Here is a 24,422-nt window from a genome sequence, read left to right as displayed (position 1 = left end):
TAAGGATCAGAAGACCCATATACAATTTCCTAAGTCTAGGAATGTTACTCCCTTTTCCTGTGTCTTCTCTCTGAAAAAATCTTTCTTCGCTCATTTTATTTGACTTATTTTATGACTAAAGGTTATTGATTTATCAAAATCAGCTTTTTAAAAGTTTATACTAGTAACTACTTTAGAATAAAGAGAATGTCATATAACAGAAATTGAAGTAGAATTTAAAACTCGTTTTATTGCATTTTCTTAGAGAATCATCAAATACTAGATAAGCAAGTGATTGAGGTAGAGAGTGTATTACCCACTGTCAGAGAAGACTTTTGGAGGAGTTTAGAAAGTTGCTACACTTCATGGTTATCAATTCCAGTTTCTCCTTAGTTCCCACTTCCCATGATATTTCCTCATATGATAATATGTTGAAATTAGGCCCCAAAATAGCTCTGATTTCCTGTTCAATTTTAGAATCTACAATGCTGTCATTTATTTATTTATATTTTTTAGAGACAGTATTGCTATAATTGCCCCAGCTGATCTTGAACTCCTGGCCTCAAGCGATCCTCCTGCCTCAGCTCCCAACTAGCTTGTATTACAGGAGTGAGCCACTGCACCTAGGTCTACAATGTTATCATTTTATGTTCTCTCATCTGAACATTCTATAATTTTAAAGATTCAAATTCCTCTAAAATATTTGTGATGCTTGCCATCTCTGCCTGCTATAAAAATTACATTTTAAAATAGAGGCTAGTAGATTAATTTTTTTTTTTTTTTTTGAGACGGAGTCTCGCTCTGTCACCCAGGCTGGAGTGCAGTGGCGCAATCTCGGCTCACTGCAAGCTCCGCCTCCCGGGTTCACGCCATTCTCCTGCCTCAGCCTCCCGAGCAGCTGGGACTACAGGCGCCTGCCACCACGCCCGCCTAATTTTTTGTATTTTTAGTAGAGACGGGGTTTCACCGTGGTCTTGATCTCCTGACCTCGTGATCCACCTGCCTCGGCCTCCCAAAGTGCTGGGATTACAGGCGTGAGCCACCGCGCCAGGCCTAGATTAATTTTTAAAACAAGATTTACACTAGTTTCTTTCATGGTACTAAGTTATCATTTCTGAGTATCCTAAATGAGGTATATTCCTCTTTGAATAATACTGCGTTCATTTATTTGCCAAGTATGTATTAGCTACTATGTGCCTGGTACAATGATAATGTTCAAGAAGGCAGTTCTTACTCTCAGTCAGTGGAGGGGATGAATAGGTGATCAAAAGAGGGTGATGCTTAGCTTCTAGGAGGGGACCAAGAGTATGCCTTAGACAATATAAAGGCTTGAGCTGAGACTTGAAGGACAAGAGGAGTTTTTCAGATAATATATAAAAGGAGAGGCATTCCAGGCAGAGAAAATACACATAGATCTGAAGGAAAATGGCATATCTGGGGGGAATGCTGATCATTTACTTTTGCTGGTCACAGAATGCACTGAGGAACCTACAGACAATGAGCAGGAGCTTTAGGTAAGAGTTAGAATATGTAGGATATATGTATATACTGAACTATATACTGGAGTAAAGAATTTGGGGCTTTATTTTATTTCTTCCTCCAGGACGGTGGCAATGAGAAAACGCTTTCTCTTTGGGGTGCACTAGGGTAGCGGTGTTATTCATCAGAATCTCTAAAGGCCATCTGTGGAGTCTTAACATTCTGAAACACTCACTCCCTTTGGATATTGTAATACAACGCCCCCCTCCCCATCTCCCATTGTCACACATCCTTCCTTCCACAGGGACGTTACCTTCACATACTGTGGGTTGAACCTGTCCCTCAAAGTTGTCTGGGCCTGAGGACCACTGCAGGAGACAAGAAGAAGCCACGGGAGCATTTTAGGTAGGAAAAGATCATGATCAGTTTCAGCAATTTCTCCTCCCTTTCCTTGTTTTGCAGATATTTACCATTACAACATAGATGGAGATTTTCATCTAAATTAATAAAAGATGTTCTCTATTCACAAATGGAAATGGAGCAACAGTACACAATTTCTGCCCCAGAATTCATGGCTGGTGCAGGTAAAAAGCTCTTTACAGTTGCTAGTCGATCCATTTGCTTTACCTAAAAAGTTCATTTGTATAGTTTTAAATGGTTTGCAGAAGTCTTTTGAAAAGTACTCTTGAAGTTTCATGTCTTTTCCTCAAAACTTGACAGCCTTGGGAGTGACAAAAAGGGAGAAAATATACAAACATATGTGATATATTCATAGCTGGACTTAAACAGTGATAAAGAAAATTTTCATTTTACAACCTACTTCCAGTAGAATTTTACAATCCTACTATGTAGTAAGAATCATTTCCTCTGAGTGGTGTTCTCGCTCTGAGCAAATCATTTCTTAAGTAGCAAATTCTCCTCACAATTTGATGTCTATCAGTTTAACCAAAAGACTTCAGAAACCTAATATGTAGCAAAGCTCACAAGGTCTTTAGAACATGACATATCAAAAAAGATGAAGGTAGAAATAACAAAAATGTGCCCTTAGGACTTAAGTTGGATGGGATCCCCTTTCTCTGGCATGGAGTCTAGGTACCTGGAGAGTACCTTTTTTTTTTTTAATAAGTGCACACTTGAATGATCATGTTTTGTTTTCACTCTCACACTGTAACAATGCCCAAGAAGGGCAAATAGTAAAATGATGCTGTTATTTGATGAATTAATTATTAACGATAGACTGGTTTTGAATTCAAAGTGTTAGGAATTTAATGGATTTTCTCCTTAGTGGCTTACAGATCTCCCGTACCCTTCTACTATCTAGTAAGTATTATGTCCTCTGAACGGTGTTCATGCCCTGAGCAACATTCATGCTCTTAGAGAAACACCTCCTCCTCTGCAAAGAGCTAAAGGAGGTTGGTGGGGCACAGATACCATCTGAATTATTGGTAAATAGAAGCTATTTTTAAGTGGAAGACAGTTCCACTGCAACAAGCTGAAGAAAGCCAGCACCATCTAGTGGAAGGAGAGTCACACAAGAATGGACGCCTGTTGGTTTGGTTTCCAGTTCTGTATTTTGAACTCTTTTCTGAGACTGAGGTGTGCATTGTTAATATTGGTCTCTTTTCATAATAGACTTAACCGAATGGTCTCTGACCAAGCTTCAACACTGCGTTTTTTTAGTGGTTTGCGGTATAATACTTATAATGATGGCTATAGTTATTGAGATTTTGTTATAACTAAGCATTTCTCTAAGCCCTTATCTCAGGGCTTCCAGGCACAGTTGTGCAGGTTGTATACTGCACAAGGTTGCTTGGGTGAAGGAATGGGGAGACTGGAATCCATCTTCATCTCCACTCACCCACATGGGTGCCCTAGAGAAGGGTTGCATTCACTTGGAGAGATGATCAAAATTTTCTAAACTGCACAAAGGTGCCATATGATGCAGTTCTGGTTTTTCATATGCATTATCTCACTTAACCTCATGGCATTCTTGCAAAGTAGGTGTCATATTATTGTGACCATTTTTCAAGGAAGAAGTAAGGCTTAGGGGGTTAAGTAAAATTGCCTAAGGCCACATAACTACCCTGAGCAGTTTTTGCTCAAGTGGCTCACAGCAGAGGCAAGCTCAAAGCCTCTCCTGTGCCTAGCAAGTTTGATTGTGATGACTGCTTCACTCACTGACTCAAGCAACTCAAACCAAAAACTTAACAAGCAAAACCAAAAATTTAAAAAGCAGTACAACAGAGAACGGCCTGCCATGCACCTGAGGACTTCACCTGCCACCTTAGCATAACTCCTGTTTGCTCTCTGAACAGGCAAGACGCATTCTTTCGCTGGGTTCTTATTCATCTTGTCCTTTCAAATGCCCTTTGTTGCCACTCCCCCATTTCCTTCAGTAGAAATCCTTCTGCTCCTTTAAGACCCAATTTAGACCGTCCTTCTCCATCTCCATGAATTTTTCTAATCCTGCCCATCTCTTTTCCTCCTTTATTTCCCTATCATATTTATTTTGTTTGCCTTACCTAGTAATGATTTATGTAATCTTTTTGAGGACAGAAGGTCTAACAGGCTTTGGACAATGTGGCCATTCAATAAATGAGAATTAAATTGAAAACCTAGGGACCTAAACAATGGCAAGAGAGACCTGCAGTTTTATTATATGCTTTATGTTCTCACTTAAACTAAATGTCTAAATAGGAATTTCATAATATTGAATAATGACAAGCTGGGAGTCTTAAGCCAAATCCACAATGCATTCTATAGCATAATAGATTTGTTTCTAATAAAGACCTAGTGAATAACTGAATTAGTGTGATTCGCCATAATTAACTCAACTCCCAGGAGCAGAAGGAGTTATAGATTTGCAAATCCCAAGGTACCAGGCATGTTGCAAACTTGTTCTAAGTTAATTTTTAACTTTCATTTTGACTGCAATTATCTATTAAGCCCTCAGGCTACAGTCAGGCAGATAGTAGAGAGAAAAGAAATCAGAACAACTCTTCATGGTATTTTTGAGACTATTTATAGAGAGTTTACTTTGCATGGAAGTGAACTGGTAATACAAAAGAATTCATAGAACAAACATATAACTATTGTAACCTCTACAGTGAGTACATAGCAAAACAAATTTAACAATAGTTATTCATTGAAAATGTAAATCTAAGATCCTTATTTTTAACTATAACTAAGAAAGTATTTTTATCTAAAATTTTCCCAATTACACTTATAAAGAAAATGTAGTATATATACACCATGGAATACTACACAACCATAAAAAGAATGAAATCATCTCTTTTGCAGCAACATGGATACAGCTGGAGGCCATTATCCTAAGTGAATTAATACAGAAATATAAAACCAAATACTGCATATTTGTGAGAGTTGAACAATGATACACGTGGACATAAAGATGGATACAATAGACACTGGGGACACCAAAAGGGAGGAAGCAGGGAGCGAGAGGGGCAAAGGTTGAAAAACCATCTATTAGTACTACAATTACTATTTGGCTGATGGATTCAATAGAAGCCCAAACCCCAGCATTATAGAATATCCATGTAACAAACATGTATATGTACCACCTAAATCTAAAATAAAATAAAATACCTTGCATATAAATTACATTGTCATAGGTTTATGTTAATGAAGAAAAACAAAACTAGTTATTTCAAACAGATTGACAAAAATAGGGGAAATAAGACTTTATAAAATAGTTTAAAGATAGCAATGATTCAGTAGCCTGAATCTGTAAGAGGAAGGTAGACTTTAGCACATAAAATTCTTACCATGCATTCAATGTCTCCCTGAGGAAGAAAAGACTAAGCTATTGAATGAAATTGCTGTGGTGAACAGCAATCTCTCTCATTAGCTCAGATATTAAAAGAGTATATACAAAAATTGGCAAAGGTCTCTATAATAAAGAAAAATATCAGTCTGGTGATAATAGTTAGAAAAGCAAATGCCTGAAATTAACTGAGTTTGCACAAATAAATAAGTGAATGAATAAAACAGCAAGTACTAAAAGTATAGAGGAAACAAAGATCCAGAAAAATAAGTAGAAGGAGGAAAGAGGGGTATATTCACAGTCTAGACAAATGGCAAACATTAAAATGACAGATGTTTAGGCCAAGGCAAATTGCTTCCTAGAGGCTAAAAAACACCGAGTTCTAATCACAGGAATACTGCTGGTAAGTTTTGAGCAACACAGAGAATGAAAGAGGGATCAAGAGGCTTTAGAATCATTTTGTCATTTTTTTTTCCAACTGATACAAAATATCAGCAGGTAGTTTGTGAATAGTGAAAACAGTAATAGATTATCCAGTATGGGTTATGAATAACTTTTATAATTTGAAATTTATTTTACTATTCATTTGTCCTTTTATTCATTCAACATTTAAGTTGAACAATGAGAACACATGAACACAGGGAGGGGAACTTCACACGCTGGGGCCTGTCATGGGGTGGGGGGCTAGGGGAGGGATAACATTAGGAGAAATACCTAATGTAGGTGACGGGTTGATGGGTGCAGCAAACCACCATGGCACGTGTATACCTATGTAACAAAACTGCACATTCTGCACACGTATCCCAGAACTTAAAGTATAATTTAAAAAAAAGTAATTTCTACATGCAAAGACTATGCTTGGTATTTTTTCAAAAGGAACACTCATAAACAAAGAACATGATGTCTAGAATGTCTTTGATAGAAACTGTCCTTGCAACTCTGGGGATAAGACGAAGAAACATGAGCTGGGTGAAGAACAGTTAGTTAGTGGATTTAAAACTGTTTGCATAACCATATCCAAAGAAAATCTAATAACGGATTGATGTCAGTTTGACTTTGTATTGTTCAACATGTTTGCTATGTTTATTACCATTTTTGATCAATTTCTAAGAGCATCACATTTTGGAGTTTTCAAAACCTGAGAAGAAGAGAATTCTGGCAGAAAGAATTTAATTTGACTTACGATGTTAAATAAGGTATGACAAAATGAAATTAATTAAAGTCAATCTGAATAAAAACTGAAGCTATAATAAAAGCAAATGTCATTGTGATGTGTTCAATTATCTTAAGTGAATGAAAAATGTGATTGTTGTTTTCTAACAGCTGTTAAAGGAAGGGAAACTAGGCCAGTTACAGAAGCATTTCATGTAAAACAGTGCTTGTTCAAGACAAGTGACAGTTCTCAGTATCGAATAAGAATGAATAACATTCACCAAAATAACACATAGCACAATTATTATTTTTGTAATAAAATGCAAAATCATGGCCATATGCTGCAATAATGGAAAAAACTCAACCATGGAAGATGTAAATGATATAGTAAACCTTTACATCTAAGTTCAAAACATCGGTCATGTAGGTATATAAATAATATGACAAAGACACAGACTTCAGTTTATTAAGTAGGAGGTGGTTATGTAAAAGCTATTTTTATAACTACAAATGTTGTCTTATGTGATATCAATAAGAGAATAATTCCCATATTAAAATAGATAACAGGAAGTCTTCTTGTTTGACCATGGCTGCAAAAGTTGACATCTTTCTCTTTTTCCTCCAGAAAATTTACGCATAAGCAACAAGGAGAATGACAAGAAGAATAAAATAATACAAAACATAAATTCCATTTTCACAGAACTGGAATAATGTAACCCAGCACATCCTGCAAGAAATGCAAGGACTAGTAAAAGTACAGAGTGGTGAGAAAACCTAGTGGCAGCAGATCTTAGACATGCCACAAAAATATACTTTCTAAAGGTGAAGAACTCAACTTCACAGTGAAGTGTGTAGTAAAAGCTATTTTCTTTTATTGCAGCATTCCGTGCAGGAACTAAAGAGAGCAAGGTGGTGGTACAAGTCTTCTTGGATCTGATTTGGCTCAGAGAAGCCGAGGATGTGGAGCTACACAGAGAATCCCATAGATGAGTGACAGCTATAGGAAGCAGTCCCTTTGTTATCACTTAGACATAGTTGGCCAAGGAAAATCCAACTTATTTTAAAGTGAGAAATAAACATGAAATTCCTATGGCACAAATATAAAAACACTATGAAAAATATAGAATAAAGCAAAACTTTTCAACGTATAAATCATACACACATCGAAAATGTTGCCATTGAACAGATGAAAATTATGATCATACATTTTACCATTAATTAAAACAACAACAACAAAAAACACAACTTCATATATTAAAAAAGAGTAAAAAGTACAAATGCAAAAACTCAATAAAGAGACGCAAATAAAACAGAGGAAGATCAAATTAAAGCTGCAAACTCAGAAAAGAAGAAAATAAACTAGTCACAAAAGTGAAAACCAAATTTGAATGATTACAGGACTATAAAAAATGTAGAAGATAAAAGTAAGAAAAGCAAATAAAATAAAATTGAAATAAAGAAAGTCTTAAGGATAATAAAGCATATTCCTATATATCTATATATTTATATCTAAATTTACATATAAAACAGTCAAGTAAAATCCAACAAATTTATAGTTGGAGACCCTAAGGAATGAAGCTGAAGAAAATAGAAGCCAAGAATTGAAAGTCATAAATCGAGAAAATTTTCCTGAAATAAAAGAAGATTTAAATCTAAATACTTACAGGACACACTATGTATGCCAGGGAAAAGTAACCAAAAATTTGATATGGAGACATAGTCTAGGAGTGTCAGTGGATTTCAAAAATTAAAAAAGAAAACTTCATGCTGCCAGGTTAAAAAAATCAAATAATTCATAAAGGGAAAAACAATCTAACATAATATTTCTCCAAAGCATCACTTACAAGTTAATTAAGTAAAGAAAATATAAGCAAACAATTTTATATCTAGTCAAGCTGTCCTTCAAAGATAAATAAAGGTTACAAACATATTGTTACAACCGAACAATAATGCCTTGGGTAACTATGACAAATGGAGTAGTAGGGAACATTGAAAATATTTCACTGTAGAAATAATAATAAAAGAAATGTAGGGAATTAAGATTACTGAGCAGAATGTTGATATTATATGCCCTCACAATACAGAAGTGAGACAATTAAAGTTGCTTTCTTTAATTGTGTATAATTTAATTGTGTATGATTGCCTCATGCGGAATATCTGACAATGAAAGGAGATACATTGTATCTGACATACCAAATAATAGAGTATGAACATATTTAACATATGAAAGCAAACACTAAGAAAGGCAGTGTTTTACTAGAATCAATGGAAGAGGATATGCAAAGGATGACAGAGAAAGAAGGAACATGATAGTTTCATTGTTTTTTCCTAGTAGGGAACTAATAGATGTTGTCTAGAAAAAAATGGAAAACCAAGAGTTATGTTATATAAATATAACGTTAACCCTTAAATTAAAAATACAAACCTTCTTAAATATCTGAAAAATTATCCAAAAATTGAAACAGGCTGCCCAGGCAAAGATATTTTTAAAAACTACCAAAAAAAAAAAAAAAAGGAAACATACCTGTCATATTAAATGTAAGTAAGCCTAACTCATTGCTTAGGGAAAAGGATCAATGTAAATTATTCATGGTGAATTCTTACATCTGTCTCCATATTTTTCTCCCCTATGTGTCTTAAATACAGCCCAAGAGAGCTGAGAGTTAAACAAGTATGATATAGATCCAGTAAAGTCTTCAGGACTGAAATAGAAAAAATAAAGAGTACTTTGGAGGAAAACAACCCTGGAACTACTTAAAGATGTATGAGCTGCTTGTTACTGGATAAGAAAATAATCCACTCTTCAAGAAAAAAATATTGCTTGATGTAAGATCTTTTGAACAAAGTACAGTGGGTTAAGGAATTAGCTGTAAGACTGCCAGAGATGGAAAAATGGAATTGGCAAGTAGAATGAGGTTCAACGTTAAGAGGGCCTCAAACTTGGGAATGTAGATATGATGCTACTGGCAATGGGAAATGGCTGAAAGATATTGGGTACCGGAGTGCTAACATGTAAACAGTGTTTTTAACTAGTGGTTTTTAAAGTGTGGTTCACAGACCACTATCATCATCATCACCTGAGAACTTGTTAGAAATTAATATTCAGATCCTATCCCTGACTTACTGTGTCACAAACTGGGGGCCTGGGGATAGGATCAGGGAGGCTTTAGCTGGAGCCAGCAATCTGTGTTTTAACAAGTCCTCAGGTGATTCTGACACATACTAAAATTTGAGAGCCACTGTTTTAAAAGATTGTCCTGGGCTAAACAGATGCTTAGAAGGCTGTTGTATAGTACAGGAGTGAAGTGTTGAGAAACCGGAAGTGGGTAGAAGTGTTGCAACAGTGAATCAGAAAAAAAAAAAAAAAAAAAAAAGGAGAAAAAAAAGGAGATGGAACCTGGTGATGAATTTTATATAAAAAAAGAAGAGATGTCAAAAATGATTCCAAAAGCATTTTGGCAAAGAATGTGGCACTCCAAAGGGGATATTTAACTGGCTAACAATCATGTGGAAATAGACTGCTATCACTTTTAACAGAAGCATAGCAAATTCAATGAGTAACATGTATTTATTTGGTCTATCATGTTACTAGGTATTTATAAAAGCGACTTAATGAAATTCAGTCAAAATAATATTGTAAATTTGTAATTTTTGGCTGGGCACGGTGGCTCACGCTTGTAATCCCAGCACTTTGGGAGGCTGAGGCGGGTGAATCACGAGGTCAGGAGATCGAGACCACGGTGAAACCCCGTCTCTACTAAAAATACAAAAAATTAGCCGGGCGTGGTGACGGGCGCCTGTAGTCCCAGCTACTCGGAGAGGCTGAGGCAGGAGAATGGCGTGAACCCGGGAGGCGGAGCTTGCAGTGAGCCGAGATCGCGTCACTGCACTCCAGCCTGGGCGACAGAGCAAGACTCCGTCTCAAAAAAAAAAAAAAAAAAAAAAAAAAATTGTAATTTTTGTCCCCTGCCTTGACCCAAGCACAAGACAATGGTAGTTTTTTTTTAATTAATAAGACCCAGTCATGCTAAAAATAATATAAACATTTCTGTAGAACAGAAATAAAACTGAAACATACGTTTAAATGATTGAAGCTACAAACCTGTTGGTCTTTAGACTTAGATCTAAAGTAGTGTAGAAATTTGAGACTTTCTGGGTAATGGGAACCAAATTTACTCCACTCCTGGAAGGATACAGGAAACAGGCCTACCACACAAAATTTAAGACTGGAACCAGACTCCCTCCTCAAGAAAGGAGGCTAAGAAAAACTAGGTTGATTGCAAGGGTCACAGCTCTTATAAACCCGAGTGTTTGGGATGGCAGGGGGAAGGGAGCTGGAGGGAGGAGGTTTAGAGAAATCCCTCACAGATCAGGAAACCAGCCAAGCTGCTTCTTTGCTTGAGGACCAGAACCATGGTATCTTCAGAGGCCCCAAGACAAAAAATAAATACATAAATAAATAAGACTTAGTTATAGACTGGGAGCTCTAGGCAAAATGCACAGACAAATAAGGGTTGGGTGATGGGAAGAAAGAAGATTCCACTTAAGATGAGCATTTAAACTAAATTTCCAAACACTAAGATAACCAAAAAAAAAAAAAGCAAATCCAGAGGGAAAGGAGAGGTTATTGGGAGCGGAGGGGAAGCTTGGTAATAAAATAAGTGAAGTATATTAGAAAATAAAATTAACTAACTCTTGCCTGTGGGGAGAAAAATCTCTATTTTTACATAAATAATGGAATTAAAATCATAGACAATAATAGAAAAGAACATGGGAGAGGTGATTTCAGGGAGTACTTTTAGAGCATGCTAAATTCTTGCATTTTTTTCAGTGAGAAGCTAAAAATTTACTGATTACATTTAGATGTTGTTAAAAACACATAGCTAATCGTTTGTTAAAATTTGATAAGTCACCATTAGAAAATGAAAAGCAAATCATTTTTAAACCAGCAAGGACAAAAAAAGACAAAAAAGAGAAAAAAGAAAAATGTCGACAATTAATTAGATAGCATAAAGTAAGGGTATAGAAAGCAAAGAGAAGCATAATAAATTTAAAAGATGAAAAATATAAATACCTCAGTTATAATAAATGTAACAAATGTATAAAACTCATCTAATAAAAAATATATACTACTTAAAGTACACACATTTAAAATAACATGTTGCAGAAAATTGAAAAAAGAAATAGTGAATATACTAAGAAAATGTTAAACAAAAACAAACAAAAAACCATGGGGCAATAATATCAGACATACCAGAAGTTAAAAGAAAAAGCATTAATAAAGAAAGGAATGAAAAATTATAACAATATAAGGAACAATCACCAAGAAGATATATCAATCGTAAACTTATATGAACCTGAAAAGAGCATAGAATATCCTGAGTCCAGGAATTTGAGACTAGCCTGGGCAAGGTCCCTACAAAAGATGTAGTGAGACCTCCGTCTCTATAAAAACATTAAAAAAACTAGCTGGGCATGATGGTGCATGCCTGTGGTCCCAGCTACTTAGGAGGCTGAAATAGGAGGATCACTTGGGCCCAGGAGGTCAAGGCTACAGTGAGTCATGATCATGCCACTGCACTCCAGCTTGGGCAACAGAGCAAGATGCTGTCTCAGGAGAAAAAAAAAGAGAGAGAGAGAGACAATATGAAAGAAAAATAAAGGATATAAACAGGAACAATTCATAGAAGAGAAATCTTAATGGCCAATAAACATGAATAAATGCTCAGCCTCTCTAGAAATCAAGGACACACAAATTAAAACAAAAAAAGATAAATTTCGCAGCTATTAGTTTAATATTTTTCTGATGCTAAATGTTAAGATGAGGATCTCTCAGATACTGCCGATGGGTATGAAAACTGGAACAATCAATTAGAAAACTATTTGGCTCTATCTATAAAATATGAAAAACATTTACTCCACAAACAGTAATTCTACCCTTGGGTATTACTGCTTGAATAGGTCTTGTACATAAGCAGAAGGAATCGTGTGACATAACTTGCAATTGAGATTAATTGGAAATAATGCAATTTACCACTTACAGAGAAATAAGTAGGTAAAATGTGCTATAGTCATATAATATCACACTATGCAGAAATTAAAAGCAATAAATTGATATCTAAGTATCAGTATCATTGCTCTTAAAAACAAATGTTAACTGAAAAGGGTATATTCCAGAATATGTATATAATTACTTACATTTTAACAAATTCAAAAAACCACCATACACAAAAAGTATAAGGATTCTAACTGTATATACATACAAAAAATACCAGACTATGTATATCAAAGACTCAATGGTTGCCTGCAAGAAGGAAAGGTAAACTATAATACTTCAACTTTATTCATAATGATTTTTTTTTAATTTAAAGCAAATGTGCAAAATGCTAACATTAATTCTGGATAGTGGGCACACAGTGTTTACCATGTACTTTTTTGTGTAATATGAACTCTTAACATAAGATTTACCCCTTTCCCAAATGTTTTAAGTGCACAATACCATGCTAACTCTAGGAACTATGTTGTACAGCAAATCTCTAGTACTTACTTACCTCACATAACTGAAACTTTATATCCAATAACCATCATTCCCCATTCTTTCTCCCTGAAGCCCCTGACAACTACTATCTACTGTCTGTTTCTATGAGTTAGGCTATTTTAGATCTCATATAAGTGAAATTAGCAGTGTTTGTCCTTCTGTGACTATCTTATTTCACTTAGCATGATGTCCTCCAGGTTTTCCCATACTGTTGCACATGCCAGAATTTCCAACATTTTTAAGCCACAATAATATTCTCCTGTATGTATATACAACATTTTCTTTGTTCATTAATCTCTGAATGGACATTTAGGTTGTTTCCATATCTTGGCCATTGTGAATAATGCTACAGTTGAACATAGGATGCACACATCTCTTCGAGATCCTGATTTCACTTCTTATGGATATAAACCCACAAGTGGGATTTCTGGATCCTAAAATTCACATGGAATCACAAAAGACCCCAAATGGGCAAAGCAATTTGAGAAAGAACAAGGCTGGAGACATCACATTTTCTGATTTCAAAATATATTACAAAACTACAAAATTAAAACAGTGTTGTGCTGGCCTAAAAATTGACACACAGACCAGTGTAACAAAATAAAGAGTCTGGAAATAAACCCACATATATGCAATCAACTGATATTTGAGAAGAGCGCCAAGAATGCACAATGGAGAGAGGATGGTCTCTTCAATAAATGATGTGGAAAAAACTGAATATCCACATACAAAAGAATGAATTGGACCCTTATCTTACACTGTACACAAATATCAACTCATCATGGGTGAAAGACTTAAACCTAAGACCTAAAACTGTAAAACCACTGGAATAAAAAATAAGGGAAAAGCTTCTTGACATTGGTCTTGATAATGATATATGACACTGAAAGCACAGGAAACAAATGCAAAAATAGACAAGTGGGACCATATTATAAACTTCTTTCACTTTTCTTCTTAAAAATTTTGTTTAAATTAAAACATTGCTGGTGTGAATTTGGTGAAAGAACATCTCTTTTACATTGCTGGTTATGTTGTAAATTAGTACCACTGCTTTGAAAGACTTGGCAATGACCTTAACTATTTATATTTTTTGATATAATACTTCTCTTTTGGGGAATTGAACCCACATTTTGGCTTGGATACACTTTATTATCTATAAATAAAAAGATAAACTGGATTAAAAATCATATTTTCTATTTTTTAAAATTGTTTGATTGGTATTCCTGGGACATATTATTGTGATATTTCATCACTTTCATAGGGTGATTAATGAAATGAAAGTCCAAATATTTTGAAGTAAATTTTACAGTTAGCATTTTTGTATTGTTCTTCCTTAACTCATAGATTGATCTGACACTTGTTTTAAACAATAATTAAATTCACAGTACAATTAAAATGCACAGTATAATTAAAAACCACAGTACAACCAAAATGAAGAACAATTTAATACTGAATAATCATCAAAATTGTTGAGGCTTTCTATGTACAGGTTTGATAAAGTGCTCCCAATCTCACTTGACCTCCACTAACCACAGCATGTACTCAACTGCTGTGCAGTTAGTGCCTCTCAATTGTATTTGTTTTTATGGTAAATTTAAAGAAATGATTATTTATTACTTAAAAACAAGTGGAAACAAATATTACAACTTTTATTGACCCAAATGACCTGGAACGCAGACTTGAACAGCTAGGGGTTCTTGAACCACTGTCAGGAAATGATGTCCTAGTCAAACCATTGTGTGTTTTACAGATGGAAATATTGGCATAGTTCCAGAGGAGTTAAAGGACTCATCCAGGCCATACAGCTGGTAAGTTGTAGAGCTATATTCCTGCTGAGAGTTCTTTTCAGTTTTAGTGATTTTGAAGAGAAGTCCATATGGACAGGTAAATTTGTTAGAAAAAGAACTATATGAATGCCAGTGGTAATGGGAAATGGATGGGGCTCAAGAAGCAAAGATATATAAACCTACTTAACCCAAGTTAGGAACAGGAAGGGAGAAATTGTCTGATAGCTCCCTTGCAGTGGTTCCTTATGGAACTAATACAAGATTTACCAAAGGACTCTTTAAGGCTATTCTGCTCAGGCCTATAATTTGTCAAGGTGAGTCATTTCAAGCCTAAGGGTAGAGGTAAGCAGGCATGCCTGCTAGAGTGAGTGAGGACATCAGAAGCCAGTTTCTTAGTGTGTTTGGCTTTCCTTGCTCATGCCCAGATCATTCCAGAAGTAAAGAAAAGGCCATTCAAGGAGGCATCACATGGCTGCTCACATGAATATGACACCAGTAACAGTCCCTGCCACTCTTGGTGGAAGGGACAGTCAGGGAACTATCAGGGTGGGTGATAGAGTCAAAAAGTAAGTGCTACCTTTCACCACTTGTAAGAGCTATGGCAGTCCGGGCATGGTGGCTCACACCTGTAATCCCAACACTTTGGGGGGCCGAGGTGGGTGGATCACGAGGTCAGGAGATCGAGACCATCCTGGCTAACACGGTGAAACCCCGTCTGTACTAAAAAATACAAAAAAATTAGCCAGGCGTAGTGGCGGGCGCCTGTGGTCCCAGCTACTCGGGAGGCTGAGGCAGGAGAATGGCGTGAACCCGGGAGGCAGAGCTTGCAGTGAGCCGAGATCGTGCCCCACTGCACTCCAGCCTGGGTGACAGAGCCAGACTCCGTCTCAAAAAAAAAAAAAAAAAAAAGCTATGGCAGTAGTTGTAAACTTTAGGTATTGTTGACAATGACTTATATCCCATCATAGTGCAGTTTTTCCTTAGTCAAAAACATAATAACAGCAATCATTATTTGCTTCTAACTTCTAATTGTCTAAGTCACCCATACAAAGGCATTTTCATCACATTCGAATTCCCTTCGGCTTCCTCTTTTTTGTAACTTGCCAAAGAAATTAGTTATAGTTAATGAGCTTGCCTCTCTGTTACCTCAAGAGTGTTTCCTACATGTCCCCTACAACCACCACAGCTATACTATGCATTTAAGATATCATGTAAATTCCATTTAGCATCCTTTTCTACCTTGTTTACTGGCCTTGTGCTACTGTGGGTTCATCTTCTTGTTCAGCTGGATTTTATAATAACCTTGTCCACCTTTCTTCAGCCTCTTCCTTTTCCCTGACTACTCCCCTTGCCCTAGATTCTGACGGTGGACGCACTGACTCTCTCACTTCCTTCCTGCTTTTATGGTTTCTTAAGTCAGTCTCATACATCCTTTAACTATTAAAAATGCATGCAGCAGCATTTTAAGGCCACATAGGGTCACACAACACCACCCACACCAGGTAGTAATGACTTTTTAAGTATTATGTTGGCCTTTTTTTGGGGCCCTAGCTATTGCTGGACCACATTTTTTCCCCTTGCTATTTACATGTATCTGAGATCTTTTAGCTCAAACTCCTTTATGTTGTATTGGTTGTTATGTTTCTTCCCAGATGAATTTACCAGAACATTTAAAAGAAAAAAAGGTTTTTATTCCCTCAATGTTAAGATGTTGCCAAGATTGCCATTTACGTCTGTCTCTTTAGCACCACCACCACCTGACAAAATGACTCCTTAATGGTTGAGAACTGCCAGTCTAGTTCACTGACAGGTCCCTAGAATCCTCAGTACTTAAACAGCAGTTTCTGACACAGAGTAAACATCAATAGACTTTGGCTTAATAAATGATTATTTTAGTTGTTCTGTTGTTTATTCAGTTTTTAAAAAACGATCATATCCTTCTCACATTTCTGAAGTCCTTTCTCTATTTTAGCTGTTGGCTTCTGTCCCCCATGTTATCATGTTTATTTCACTTGTCATTGTATGTGGGATAAGATTAGTTAGAAATATAGTATCAACATTTATTATGTATTTTCATAATTTTTCAACTTTTTATACTTAATTTTCTCATTCTATATCTAAATTATGTTAAGGTATTCATTTTTAAAATAATTACTGTTTTGTTACCATTTTGTTGATTTGTATATTCTCATTACCATTTACATTAATAATGCACATTTATTTTAATCCCACAAAATAGTTTTTATCTCTTTAGACAAACATTTTTGCCTTTCATCACTTATGTTCTTTCTTGCTTTTAAATGAGAAGCAACATTTCACATACAGAAGTGGAATTAAGCCTTCCCCAAATGGCAGGAGTGAGGTGGCTGGAAATATTTAATATTCAATCCTCCCATAGGTTTTAATTTTCTTTTTTCTTTTTTTGTTTCTTGAGATGGAGTTTCGCTCTTGCTGCCCAGGCTGGAGTGCAATGGCACGATCTCAGCTCACTGCAAACTCCACCTCCTGAGTTCAAATGATTCTCCTGGCTCTGCCTCCCAAGTAGCTGGGATTACAGGCATGTGCCACCACGTTGGTTAATTTTGTATTTTTAATAGAGATGGGGTTTCTCCATGTTGGTCAGGATGGTCTCGAATGCCCAACCTCAGGCGATCCGCCTGCCTCAGCCTCCCAAATTGCTGGGATTACAAGCGTGAGCCTCCGCACCTGGCCAGTTTTAATTTTCAATACAGACAACTATGTTTAACCTCAATTTTAAGCTTAATCCAAATCTGAGTGGGATTGTGGGATATCCCCATTTTCACACATTGATTAACTCCAATATATAGAAGCAGATAGCCACTAAGATAAAACTGGGTAATGGCTTTTATTTGAATTTCAGCCCATTTTAGAATGAAGTTCTGAAAATCAACATATCTGAAAACCACAATTATTTGAGTATGGACACTTTTTAGAAGTGTTCATACTATAGATAGAGAAAAAAACAGGTAAAAATCCAAATCATTTTTTGAACATACCTGATATGGATGGAGGCACAAGAGATGGATAACATCCAAATGATTGGAATTTGAATATTTTCGTCTATTTTAATCATTAGCTTAGCAGAATGTTTGTTTTTTTTCTTTCCAAGGTTGAGAGAGGAAATAATAGTTTCTGATTCTGGGTTATTTTTGCTTTTGCTCCCAGTCTTGAAAAATAAGGGGAAACTGACTAAGCGGTACCTGTCCCCTGTACATTTTCAGAAATGAGCTCCCCAGGCTCTGAGAATTGAGATGCTTTCTTCCTATTCAGTGGTTTTTCCTCATGCCTCTCTCAGTGATTGGCTGTGGAGCAGCGCTCCAGAATCCTAGATTCCAGGCTAACATTTTAACCACCTAACTTTGGTAGGACCCAGTCCCTCACAAAAGAGCTTGCATCACTGAGAGGCAGTGTAGGAAGTCCTAACTCTTCCAACACTTAATTTTGGGTAAACAAGAGCTCTTTTATTGGATAGGCTAGAGGCCTCACAAAGCAAATTTTGTAAAATGTTGAGGCCCAGATTTTTGCTCTAAGTCACCTGGATCTGGCCTACTAAGCTTATTTACAGAACTTCCCAACATTCATCTCCTTCTTGAAGAGGATAAGAACATTTACTCCTCTGGCAACTCTCTCCCACCTGAGAACACAGTGCCTTTGATCCCCTTGCTACTCACATTTAGACATTCTCAAATCCCTTTCTGATGCCAAGGATAGTGTTCCTAATTCTACTGTCACTAGCCTAGAATACCACTCTCAAGCCACTGCCCCTCTGCAAAAGGATTGGCCCAGAAATCTACACATTTTCTCACTACATAGAACTTAATTATGCAGTACCTTAGTCAGGATCAAATAGCTCTATCTAGTTTTGGTGTCTTTAGCAAATATGATACAGCAGAAGCCTGAACCCAGGGTTACAACAAATCAACACATATGCATCTTTCATAATTATATGATTCTATATTCTAGAACACATCCTACAATGATAAAAATTCTTAGAATCTGGAGTGACAGGGAACAAAGACTATGACCTCATAAACTTCTATTCATCTCAGTTCCAGTGACTATACCAGCATTGCCTCGTTTGAAAAATAAGGTCATTTCGGCCAAATCCAAATGTGGTTTCCAGAAAAGAGTGACTTGGGGTGTCCAAATACATAGGTCCCTTCACAGAGGAGCAAATGGATATATCGGGTGATTAATTCCAATATAATAGTTTCTTTATGTTTATGAAAATGTATATATATACATGCACATGTATCTTTAAAATGTCATTAGTACATATATGTTTGTTAATAAATATTCCTTCTGTCCTAAATTATAATTGTGGATGATGTAAATACTAGAAATTAAAAATTATGATGGTAATTTGGTAAAGGCCTATTTTTCAGCAATCTGAACTGGAAAGGCTGTATTTCCATGGTTCATGTTTCTAGGGGCAGCTATCCTAAGGAAGAGGGGAGCATATTATTAAACTAATCTATTTCTCAGGGTATTAGTTTTCTAGGGTTGCTATAACAAAAGTGCCACAAATTTGAGTGGCTTAACCAACAGAAATTTATTATCTCACAATTCTGGAGGCTAGAGGTCCAATATAGAGGTATTGACAGTGTTAGTTCCTTCTGAGGGCTGAGAGAAACAATCTGTTCCATGCCTCCTCCCTAACTTCTGGTGGTTTGGGGGCAATCTTTGGTGGTCCTTGGCTTGTAGATGCATCACTCTGATCTCTGCCTTCATCTTTGCATAGTGGTACCGAACAGTGTGTGTTTCTGTATCCAAATTTCCACTTTGAATAAGGACATCATTGACATTGGATAAGTTCTCACTCTAATGACCTCATCTTAACTTGATTACATCTGCAATGACCCTATTTCCAATGAAGGTCACTTTTTTTTTCTTTTTAGACGGAGTCTCACTCTGTCGCCCAGACTGGAGTGCAGTGGCACGATCTCGGCTCACTGCAACCTCCACCTCCCTGGTTCAAGCAATTCCCCTGCCTCAGCCTCCTGAGTAGCTGGGACTACAGGTGCACGCCACCACGCCCGGCTAATTTTTTTGTATTTTTAGTAAAGACAGGATTTCACCATGGTGGCCAGACTGATCTCGAACTCCTGACCTCAAGCAATCCACCTGCCTTGGCCTCCCAAAGTGCTGGGATTACAAGGCGTGAGCCACTGCGCCTGGCCAACTTTTGTATTTTTAGTAGAGGTGGGGTTTCACCATTTTGGCCGGGCTGGTCTTGAACTCCTGACCTCAAGTGTTCCACCTGCCTCGGCTTCCCAAAGTGCTGGGATTACAGGCGTGAGCCACCACACCCGGACTGAAGGTCACATTTTGAGGTAATGAGGATTAGGACTTCAACATATAAATTTTGGGGGAAACAATTTGTATTATGGTTCCCCAGAAAAACAGAACAAATATGATATATAAAAATGTATGCTGTCTGGGGAACCCTAAAGCAAACTGTTTCTCCCAAAATTCGTGTGTGTGTGTGTGTGTGTGTGTGTATTATAAGCTAAATAGCCAGATAGCTGGTAAAACATTTCTGGGTGTGTCTGTTACCTCTGAGGATGCTTAGAGAAAAGATTAGCATTTGAATTTATAGAATAAGGCAAAGAAGATTACCCTCATCAATGGGGTGGCCATCATCCAATCCCTTGAAGGCTTGAACAAAGAGACAGAAGAAGGGTGAATTCACTTTCCTTGTTTGAGCTGAGACATCTATATTCTTCTGCCTTTGATTATCAGTGCTCTTACTCTTGGACTGGGACCAGGATTGATACCATTGGCTCTCCTGGTTTTCAGGCTTTTGGGTTTGGACGGAATCACAACACCAGCTTTCCTAGTTCTTCAGCTTGCAGACAGCAGATTGTGGGACTTTTCAACTTCCGTAATTGTATAAGCCAATTTCTATAATAAATCTCTCTACATGTATGTGTGTGTGTATGTTTATATGTACTTGTGTGTGTATGTGTATAGATGTGTGTGTGTGTGTGTCCAGATGCTTCTCAACTTACAAAGGGGCTACATACCAATAAACCCATCATAAAATTGAAAATATCATAGGTCAAAAATCCATTTAATACTCCAATGAGCTATCATAAAGTTAAGAAATCATAAGTCAAACAAACGTTAAGTCCAGATGTTTCTTGACTTATGGTGTTATGTCCCAATAAACCTATCTTAAAGTCAAAAAATCATAAGTCAAAACATTGTAACTTGGAGATCATCTGTATATGTGTGTGTATGTGTGTGTGTGTGTATATATATACACACAATAGGATATATAAAAATATCCTATATATAGGGGTATTGTATATATATCTCCTATATAAATGGCTATTTCATGTGTGTGTGTGTGTGTGCGCATAAAACGAAAATGACATATATCCCACTGGTTCTGTTTCTCTGGGGAACCCTGACTAATACAGGAGGTTAGGTCTGAGAAGTGAGGGAGTGAGGGGCAGGGCCTTGTGGATGGCAAGGTGTAAGGACTTCGACTTTTACAGCTTCAGTGAAAAAAATCATGGGAGAATTTTGAGCAAAGTACTTTCTAAAAGAATTATTCTAGCTACTGGGTTGAGAATAAAAATAGTAAACTAATAAATTAATAGTAGTCAAGTAGGTGGTGCCATATTACACATACTGGGTCAGGCATACACATATTATTATATGTACTCATTTATTATATGTACTCATTTAATGTACTCCAGAGAGGGAGGCAAAACTCAAAATAGGGAGACCCGTTCTGGGTATTCTTTTCTTGTTGTTGTTTTATTGATTTACAAAAGTTCCTTACATATTCTAGGCATCAGCTATTTTTTGGTGGCTATATGGGTTGCAGATATCTTCTTCCCGTCTGCGTTGTTTTACAATTTAAGTTGTGTCTCTTGTTATTCCGAAGTATAGAATATTAATGTAGTCAAATTCACCAACCTTTTTATGATAGATTTTATTTCATTTTTCATAGACATTTGTATTGGGTCGTCCTGCTCACAGTCCTGCCACATGCAGACTCCTTCTTCACACTGCCCATGATGTGGCACCTAAACATAAATCTCAATCCTGGTGCTTCCTGTTTAGAACCCTTAGAGAACTGCCTGTGGCTCTGTGACCCTCATCATTTAGCCTCCTGTAGGTCTACTGGCTCTAGGATACTGTGATAACAGCCAAGTATATGTATAAAAGGCACACTTTATTTTATTGTGCTTTGCTGTATTGTTTTACTTTGCAGATGTTTTGCAAATTTAAAGTTTGTGGCAACTATGTATCAAGCAAGTCTATTAGCACCGTTTTTTCCAATATTATATACTCACTTCATGCTTCTGTGTCACGTTTTGGTAATTCTTGAAATATTTCAAACTTCTTCCTTATCTATTATGGTGATCTGTAATTACTGATCTTTGATGTTAGTGTTGTAAGCGTCTTAGAGTTCAACAAACCACACCCATATAAGACAGCAAACTTAAATGTTATTTGTGTTCTGATTGCTCCACCAACTGGCTGTTCCCTATCTCTCCTTCTGCTCTAGCCTTCCTATTCCCTGAGATACAACGATGTTGAAATTAGGCCAATTAATAATGCTGCAGTGGCCTTTAAGTGTTCATGTGAAAGGAAGAGTCACAAATCTCTCACTTTAAAACAAAAGTTAGAAATGATTAAGCTTAGTGAGGGAGGCATGTTGAAAGCTAAGATAGGCCAAAAAGTAGGCCTCTTGCACCAAGCTGTGAATACAAAGAAAAAGTTCTTGAAGAAAATTAAAAGTGCTACTCTGTTAACACACGAATGATAAAAAAGCAAAACAGGCCAGGTGCGGTGGCTCTCACCTGTAACGCCAGCACATTCAGAGGCCGAGGTGGGCGGATCACCTGAGGTCAGGAGTTCTAGACCAGCCTGACCAACGTGGTGAAACCCTGTCTCTACTAAAAATACAAACAAAATTAGCCGGGAGTGGTGTGCCTGCCTGTAATCCCAGTTACTCAGAAGGCTGAGGCAGGAGAAATGCTTGAATCCGGGAGGCAAAGGTTGCAGTGAGGTGAGATCGTGCTGCTGCACCCCAGCCTGGGCAACAGAGAAAAAACTCTGTCTCAAAAAAAAAAAAAAAGAAAAGAAAGAAAGAAAGAAAAGAAAAAGAAAAACAGCCTTATTGCTGATATGGAGAAAGTTTTAGTGACCTGGATAGACCAGGCCATCCACAACATTCCCTTAAAACCTAATCCAGAGCAAGGCCCTGACTCTCTTCAGCACTATGAAGCCTGAGAGGTAAAAAAGCTACAGAAGAAAAGTCTGAAGCTGTTAGAGATTGGTTCATGAGGTTTAAGGAAAGAAGCCATTTTCATAACATAAAAGTGCAAGGTGAAGCAGCAAGTGCTGATGTAGAAGCTGCAGCAAGATCCAGAAGATCTAGCTAAGATCACTGATGGAGATAACCACAGGAAGCAACAGATTTTTTTAAATGTAGATGAAACAGCCTTCTATGGGAAAAAGATGCTATCTAAGACTTTCATAGCTAGAGAGGACAAGTCAACACCCAGCTTCAAAGCTTCAAAGGACAGGCTAACTCTCTTGTTACAGGCTTATGCAGCTATTGAAGCCCATGCTCACTTACCATCCTGAAAATCCTAGGACCCTGAAGAATGATGCTAAATCTAGTCTGCCTGTGTTCTATAAATGGAACAACAAAGTCTGGGCTAAGAAAAAAAAAAGATTTCTTTCAAAATATTACTGCTCATTGAAAATGTACTTGGTCACTCAAGAGCTCTGAGGATGAAGATGTACAAAGAGATTAACATTGTTTTCATACACAACATGCTGCAGTCAGCATTCTGCAGTCCATGAGTCAAGGGGTAATGTCCACTTTCAAGTCTTATTTAAAAAAATACATTGTATAAGGCTATACTTACCATAAATAGCGATTTCTCTGACAGATCTGGGTATCATAAATTGAAAACCTTCTTGAAAGAACTGACCACACTAGATGCTATTAAAAAGATTTGGTGATTCATGGGCCAGGTGCGGTGGCTCACGTTTGTAATCCTAGCACTTTGGAAGGCTGAGGTGGGTGGATCATGAGGTCAGGAGTTCAAGACCAGCCTGGCCAAGATAGTAAAACCCCGTCTCTACTAAAAATACAAAAATTAGCTGGGTGCGGTGGCAGGCGCCTGTAATTCCAGCTGCTCAGGAGGCTGAGGCAGGAGAATTGCTTGAACCGGGGCGGCAGATGTTGCAGTGAGCCAAGATCATGCCACTGCACTCCAGCCTGGGCAACAGAGACTCTGTCTGAAAAAAAAAAAAAATTGGTGATTCATGCAAGGAGGTCAAAATATCAACATTAACAGGAGTTTAGCGGAAGTTGATTCCAACTCACATGGATGACTTTGAGGGGTTGAAGATCAGTGGAAAAAGCCATTGCAAATGTGAGGAAAACAGCAAGAGAATCAGAATTAGAAGTAGAGCTTGAAGATGTGACTGAATTGCTGCAATCTCATGATAAAACTTGATCAGATGATGAGTTGCTTCTTGAATGAGCAAAGAAAGTGGTTTCTTGAGATGGAATCTACTGCTGGTGAAGATACTGTGAATATTGTTTAAATGACAACACAGGCTTTATAATATTTTATAAATTTGGTTGATAAAGCAGCAGAATTGAGAGGACTTATTCCAATTTTGAGAGTTCTTCTGTGAGACA

General features: G+C 37.0%; 2 protein-coding genes across 2 annotated transcripts in view; one reads left to right on the top strand and one right to left on the bottom strand.

Moving 5' to 3' along the window:
* Positions 1–18,667, bottom strand: part of ASB15 (ankyrin repeat and SOCS box containing 15) — a 77,108-nt gene extending 58,441 nt beyond the window's left edge. The window contains exons 1-2 of the mRNA XM_055283845.2: positions 18,572–18,667; positions 1,772–1,826 (exon numbers count right to left, since the gene is read on the bottom strand). The gene's annotated coding sequence lies outside the window, so the exon portion shown is untranslated. The remainder of the gene's footprint in view (positions 1–1,771; positions 1,827–18,571) is intronic.
* The window catches only part of IQUB (IQ motif and ubiquitin domain containing), a 123,404-nt gene continuing 101,002 nt past the window's right edge, over positions 2,021–24,422 (top strand). The window contains exon 1 of the mRNA XM_063642181.1: positions 2,021–2,042. The gene's annotated coding sequence lies outside the window, so the exon portion shown is untranslated. The remainder of the gene's footprint in view (positions 2,043–24,422) is intronic.

This window comes from Symphalangus syndactylus, chromosome 6 (genome assembly GCF_028878055.3).
Source record: "Symphalangus syndactylus isolate Jambi chromosome 6, NHGRI_mSymSyn1-v2.1_pri, whole genome shotgun sequence".
Classification (NCBI taxonomy): Eukaryota; Metazoa; Chordata; class Mammalia; order Primates; family Hylobatidae; genus Symphalangus; species Symphalangus syndactylus.
The sequence above is the reverse complement of the archived record's forward strand: the minus strand, read 5'-3'. Positions and strand labels throughout refer to the sequence as shown.